The following is a 7,214-nucleotide window of genomic DNA, read 5'->3' on the forward strand; positions in this document are numbered from 1 at the left end:
AGAATTTAGTGGCATCTAACAGTGTTGTTGCAGATTGCACCTCACTAGCTTCCCTCTCTAATTCCAAACACGAGGGAGAAAGAACAGTGGCTGCAAAATGCCAATGGCTCCATTGGAATCAAGATTTGTCCTTTCTGGGCTACCGTAGAAACATGGAAGGAGTCCCGCTCCCTCTGAAGATAAGAACTGCTAATCCTAAGGAACCAAAAACACAATGTTCAGGTATTTATACACTAATAAAAACATACCTATGAATACTATATTCCATTTCTGACAATAAATCATTTGCAGTGTTACACAGTGGATCTTCACAAATTCTTATTTATGAATATTCTTCTACAGTGACTTCAAGTCTCAAAATCCATCCGTGTGACGTCAGAACCAGTTTAACCTGTGGCAGAAACCCAGTCAGTGTCAGAGAAATCACACATCAAATGATGTAGTTCTACTATCTGTCCACTAGATGGTGCTAACTGACCATCTCATTAAATAAAGATCAGCAGAGCATCATCTGCTGCTGGCAATTATTTCTGACTATCAACAGGACTCTACAGGTCAGAGTGAACCAGACATTAGGCTCATTCGAGATGAACTGCAGCTGTAAAGAGGACAAGATGAGGCAACAGCAGTGGTGACAAAAAGCTGCATTCAAGTCAGGCAGTTTTCAGCATCCTTCAAATAACATAGATAAAGTCAAAATACAGTTTACATCGTGTTAATTCCACCTGTAGTTTTTAGACATTTGCTAAGACATTGTTTCATATTCTCAGTGGCTCTAAAAACTACAGCCACCTCATACATGATGTCAGAGTAGTTTAGCATCATTAATGGTAAGGTATAATATTATATATATAAAGTCTGTTTTTGTTCCACTGTGAACGGTTACAATCCAGATATATGTTAAATATGTATTGGATGAATTAATTTTAATGGGAACTAAATTTCTGTTTATCAGTATGATGTTACATTAATGATTGAAGGGGTTCAATTTAATAACATATTTTAAGGGATATTGAAATGCCAAACCATACTCACCACATATTGTTGGACACACTGACTAAATGCACAACTAAATATATATAATAATATAAAAAATATGAAAAAAGCTGAATGAACTTTGAACGTTTGAATGAACTTTCTACTTTGAAACATTTAGAAGAAGGAGTCAAAATAATCTGGCTCCTCCCATACACTGCTCATAGGCTGACACCTGCTGGTGACTTTATGGAACTGCACAGAGGTGACACGGTCTTCTTTCTAAATTGTAATATTGACTCACAACCCATTAACGCTGCTATGAAACTTATGTGTCTTGTTGGCAAATATCATATCCATAATGTTCATCTGTATTTTGTTGAATTATAATTTCTCTTTGACTTTGATTAACAAACAAGAAAGCCATAAGACCTCTCAAATATTTGGATAATTACTATGTAAAAGTAAACAATAACTTCTATACATACATACTGTATATGTGAGTTTATAATTCGCTCCTACAATGTGATGTCATTCAGAAACTTTTTATTTTATATGTGTAACAGGTGTGTGGATTGGGCATAAACAGAGGACGACTCACAGAACTGTTAACCAGCATTTATTTGCTCCTGCAGAAGACAATATAGCACATTCATTTCCTTCTGCTCTTTTTTTCCTGCACCTCTGCTTCCTCAGCAATGCAAAACAACACTGTGTGATTTCATTATCTTTCTGAAAATACATATAGATAAATTAGTTTAAACATTACAGAGTATATGTAACTCAATGTGCATATTACAAAAACAAAACAATTACAAAAAGAGCTGTTACAGTTTACCAGAAAATATTTAATTTTAATAACAAATCTATATAAACTATATAGAATAGGTTAAACAGAGTAAAAAGTGTGTGTGGGGTGGGTGACTAAACAGAAACAACACAAACGAAGGAGCTACGGAAGTTCGGGAGCTACGGAAGGACAAAGTTCAGAAAACTCAATTTCCACTGGAAATAAACCAAAATAACAGTAAATGAAAAATAACTCAATGAGATAAAATTCAGACTCAATGAAAATGAATATAATTCACAAATACATATTAAAAGTAAGTGTAACCAAGGTTAAAAATCTATATTAAAAAGTAAATTCATGAAGTACGTTATTAATGTTAAAGATTAAAAACTGATATTTGTCTAAAAAGCAATTCAACTGAGATAAAGAGAAAATAAATAGGAAGTTTATTTTGAAGGAGATGGGTTGGAGACGCGCTGTCAGCCAATCAGGAAGAAGCTCGGACTGTTGACCTGCACGGAGCAGAGTTCACGTCACCTTGAGCTCCTGGAAGAACAGAGAGGAAACCCCGCGTCGACAACGATTCCTACCTCGTGAAGATAAAGCGATAAAAGTTGTTGAAAACTGATTAAAAACTGATTGAAATAATCCAGTGTGGAGCCCTGGACCTGTGAGAGTGCAGTCGGAGAGACCTGACGTCTCCCTCACGAAGGAAACGCATCGGTGAGCGATCGTCTTTACCATGCTAAGCGCTAGCTGAAGATGCTAACTAGCACAATGGCAGACGCCATTCACTAATGCTACAACCATTAGCTTGATATTTTAATGCTGCAAACTGAATCCAATGCTGTGTAATATGTTGGTTTGTATAATTGTTACACACTGAACTGTGTAATGTGTTGATTTAGCACTTTTATCTGTGCATTTTAAGCACATTAAGCCATATTTTAATTATCTTTGGATGTTACATTTTATTTGAGATGTAAACGTCCCATCACATGACCGAGGGTCCAACATGTGTCTGCTTACTGGTATCTAGGACCACGTTCAGACTGCAGGCAAAAGTGGCCCAGATCGGATCTTTTTGGGGTCAAGACTTCAGACCAGGTCAGACTTCTTCAGAAGTAGTGTGAACACTCAAATCAGATTTAGACCACTTCCATATGTGGTCCTGAATCTGATCCAGGTCTGATTGTTTTCAATGCGGCCGCAGTGTGAACAACCAAGCTGGATTTGATGCGACTTTTACGTCAATCTACATCGACATTTGTCACAGTGATGCGCCGGCGAGTTCGCCCTCGACACAGACGGTAAAATTAAAAACTTGACTAGGCCTACAAAATGGAGAACAGTGATGGAGCAAGTCAATGGAGGGAGAGTGAGGTGTTAGACCTAATTAGTATTTGGGGAGATACTTCAATTCAAGCAAAACTAGAAGGATCGTACCGTAACCGCTCCGTTTTTGAAGAAATAGCAAAGGAAATGTAAGAACAGGGACACAGGAGAACGTGGCTGCAGTGCCAAAGGAAGGTGAAGAGCCTTAAAGCTAAATTTAAAGAAACAAATGAGTCCAATAACCGAAGCGGTCGCGGTCGCATCACCTGCCCATTTTATAACGAGCTTAGCCGTGTTATGGGCAATAAACCCAGCTGTCAGCCGTTGGAGCTGCTGGATAGCTACGAAGCAGGCGAAGAGGAGCCTGAAACTCCGAGGAGGTCGGCGGACAGCCTGGATATTGATGGCGAGACAGGTAAGTTTTCAGTCTTGACATTCACAGCCGACGCATATAGAAAGTCTTGAGTGGAAACGCACTTTAATATAAAATAAAAGTTAGAAATATTGCAGAGAAGTTTTACATTTGGAGACTAGAAAGTTGGCGTGTTTATTAGAGGAAAATTCTGTTAACAGAATAAACGAGCCAGTCAGCTGCTCCCAGTTTTCTTTGCACAACTCGGAAACCCATCAGAGAAGCAGAGACTACCCTGTACGTGTCTGTCATTCAAAAATGTACAGTCTATCTATGATCTGATCCAGTGCACTGGTGACCTGGATCTGAAGAACCAAATCCCATATTATAACCTAACATATAAGTTAAGAGGGGGGCTACCAGGTGACCCTCATCTTCTCAGGGTAACGTGTGTGTGTTGAGGGTGTTATGTAAAGTGGTAACGTGAACCAGCTCATAATATTTGCATTGAATACATCAAATACATCACATTATAGCATTACATGATATGTTTGCTTGCACCAGATGATACAAGCACCGAGTCACTCCCATCTGCATCTTCTGTGTCTTCTGCACCATCTACATCTGGAGAAAGCTCATCAGCTGCAGGCATTACAGAGACCACTGGAAGAAGCACAACAGCCACCAAGTCCTCTGGAAGTAAGAATCATCATGTTTTTATCAGGCTGTTGCTAAATCACTAGTAAAGTATTTGCTTAGCTAACACATCCATTACTATTTTGTATTCTGTTGTTACTGTACTGTATTAATGCTAAGTTTTTCCTTATACTCATGTCTACCCTCCAAGCCTAACTGTTTATTTTTGTAATTGTGATACAATGGCCAAACACTTTCTCCTCTTTCTTACAGCTACATCTGCCAAGAGAAGGAGAGAGAGAGAGAGAGAGAGAGAGAGAGAGAGAGAGAGAGAGATCCGCTAGCATTGTCAACCAGAGCCAATCACTGCAGACACGCTGATCTAACGTTATACCTGCAGCGGATTTTGCCGGCTGTTCGGTCCAGTTCTGTGCATCTAAACTGACTGTTGTGGATTACTGACACTGAACGAGTCCGGACCGAGTCTATTCCGGACAACAAACTGACCTCTGTAGTGAATTTGCAGCCATAACCCAGCAAAAGGCCAAAATAGCCAATTTGGCTCTCTTTCTCTTCATTCTTCTCCTCCTCAGCACCTGCTCATTAATGTTACACACACATTTTAAAATAAAAGTGAAAATGCTTACTTCCTCCATAACCTCCCTAACTTTAGTGCAACAGCGTGCTGCGTCTGATGTCATTGTTATTGTTCTTTTGCGCATGCGGGTCAGTTCGAAACCGCAAACAGTTCACACTGGAATCTGATATAGGCCATATTTTAAAAGATAATGTGAACAGCCAAACAAAAAATTGGATCTGAGCAAAAAATCCGAATTGAGCATTAAGACTTGCCGTGTGAACGTGGTCTATGTTAGTTTGTATTCTAATTGCTATGTGAAAGAGATATTTTGATATTATATTTAAGAGGTTTTTCAATAATTATCTCTGAGAATATTTTGAGAATGTTTGTTAGTGATATTGTGATGTCATATTACAATGATGGTTCAGTTTAATGAGATGAGGATTTAACATGAATTATATTCAACAGTTCATGATTGAAAGCTAAAAGACTGTTCTGACCTTACTCACTGTGGGTCAGGTTTTATTTGTTGGAACTCTTTGAACCTTTGATCTACCTGGATGTTGGAGCCTGGATCGAGACGTTGAATTCGGCACTTCATTACACACACACACACACACACACACACACACACACACCACCAACTGTGCAGTAGGACAAACTCTCTCCACTTCCACAGTGGACCGAACAGAACTAAAACTGAAACTGATTTGAAGTGACTGAAAACGGGGGGGGGATTCTGAACTTTAGATCACAGCTGTGAGTTTTTTTTACATTTTTTATCTTACCCGGGTAAGATTTGTGTCATTTAAAGAGTGTGCATTAATCCATTTCTGTTCCCCATCTCTAAAGAGTTACATAAGAATTAATGAAGTGCATTTTTAACTCTGATACACATTGTTCCTATGTTTTTATGTTCAAGAGAGCAAGGGGATGAAAGTTTCATGAGTTTTTAACTGCAATTGTGTACACAGTATAAAAAATATGAAAAAAGCTGAATGAACTTTGAACGTTTGAATGAACTTTCTACTTTGAAACATTTAGAAGAAGGTGCCAAAATAATCTGGTGGAAAAATCTGGCTCCTCCCATACACTGCTCATAGGCTGACACCTGCTGGTGAGTTTACGGAACTGCAGCTGACAGTTGGAGAAGAAAATAAAGGCAGAAAATAGGAAGAAAGTAGGTACAGGACTCAGTACAACAGCCAGACATCTTATTCCTGTTGTTATCAGCGGTCTGAGAGCCGTTTAGAGCCGCTTTGAACCTCTAAATTGAGTCTGAGTGGCACCATGAGTCCGGACTCTCTCCAGACAGACCCCCTATAAATCCCCCACAGAGACAGGGAGCTGCTGTGTTGCTCCGGTAGCACATACACTAAGATTGGAGCGATACAGAGAAGATTACGGAAATTCGTGAAGTGTTTCTCATTCAGTTATTTAGTTTTTTGGTTCTGTTGTATTTGTCATCTGACTTGATGATTTATAACTTTAATAACTGAGATCGACACAACTGTCACTGTTGTTTATTGAGAAATTTACTGAGCTCAGATCACAGTAATTCTCCCAAATAAACTCTTTTGTGGAAACTAAACTTCCCTGAACAACACATTTGGTCAGACTCTGATAAATTCCTCATTCCACATAAAATGAAAGAAGTTCACATGAAGATATTACATAGATACCACCCCTTTAATAAAATATTAAATACATTAAAAATACTTATTTCTCCATTTTGTTCTTTCTGTAAAACAGAAATCAAATCTATCTCTCATCTATTCCTTAAACAGACTCACAAGAGTTCTGGATTGAAGTTGATTTATTCATTTGATTAAAGTTTAACCAGATTGACACCCATTAATGTCAGAAAGTCCTGTTTCTCATTAATGTTTGAATGAATTGAACCAATTGAATGATATTTGAATAAATCTGTTCTAACAAACAATATTGTCACAGATATGAAAACAGAGTTAAACTGTTTAAGCTCAGCTAATATTTGAGGAAGGAATAAAACACAGAGTTTATCTCACACATTAAACAGTAAGCCTTAAACTTACTTTCTCAGAGTTTTCTGTAGAAACACAGTAAGTGATTAAAAACTCCACACTAGAGGATATTCATGTTTTTATTTTAACATGGTGAATATTACTATGACATTTACACTTTAACCATCAAAACGTTTCCCTTTAAGCATTTAACATGAACCACAGAAAATACTAGAATTGTCTGTACATGGAATTAACTTAGTAGCTAACACACGAGCAGCAAACAAAGTGAGAAGCTGAGAAGGAAACCCGTTTCACTTTCAGCTGGCAACTGCTCATCCTCAGTAATCGTTATCACTTCTTACTGCTTCTCAACTCTTATGAAGCTCAACGTTATTACACGGAGCGTCTACTTCAAGTTCCACATTGAGGCTCGGAGGTCCTCTCTCTCTCTGTGTCACGTACACCTCTCCCTGCTCGCCAAAAGCACCCCAAAACCTCCTGTCAATCATAGAGAGGGGCGGAAGTTGGTGAAACAAACCTTTACTAGTTATCAGTTAATTG

The 7,214-nt window shown here is 38.3% G+C and overlaps 1 long non-coding RNA gene across 1 annotated transcript; it reads left to right on the forward strand.

The window, feature by feature from the left end:
* The first annotated feature begins 3,424 nt into the window (after nt 1-3,424).
* On the forward strand, nt 3,425-4,845 carry LOC127351715 (uncharacterized). Its single transcript, XR_007880938.1, has 3 exons — nt 3,425-3,515; nt 4,017-4,151; nt 4,362-4,845. It is a non-coding gene; the product is annotated as an uncharacterized LOC127351715 (long non-coding RNA).
* Nucleotides 4,846-7,214: the final 2,369 nt, after the last annotated feature.

This window comes from Dicentrarchus labrax, unplaced genomic scaffold (assembly GCF_905237075.1).
Source record: "Dicentrarchus labrax unplaced genomic scaffold, dlabrax2021, whole genome shotgun sequence".
NCBI lineage: Eukaryota > Metazoa > Chordata > Actinopteri > Moronidae > Dicentrarchus > Dicentrarchus labrax.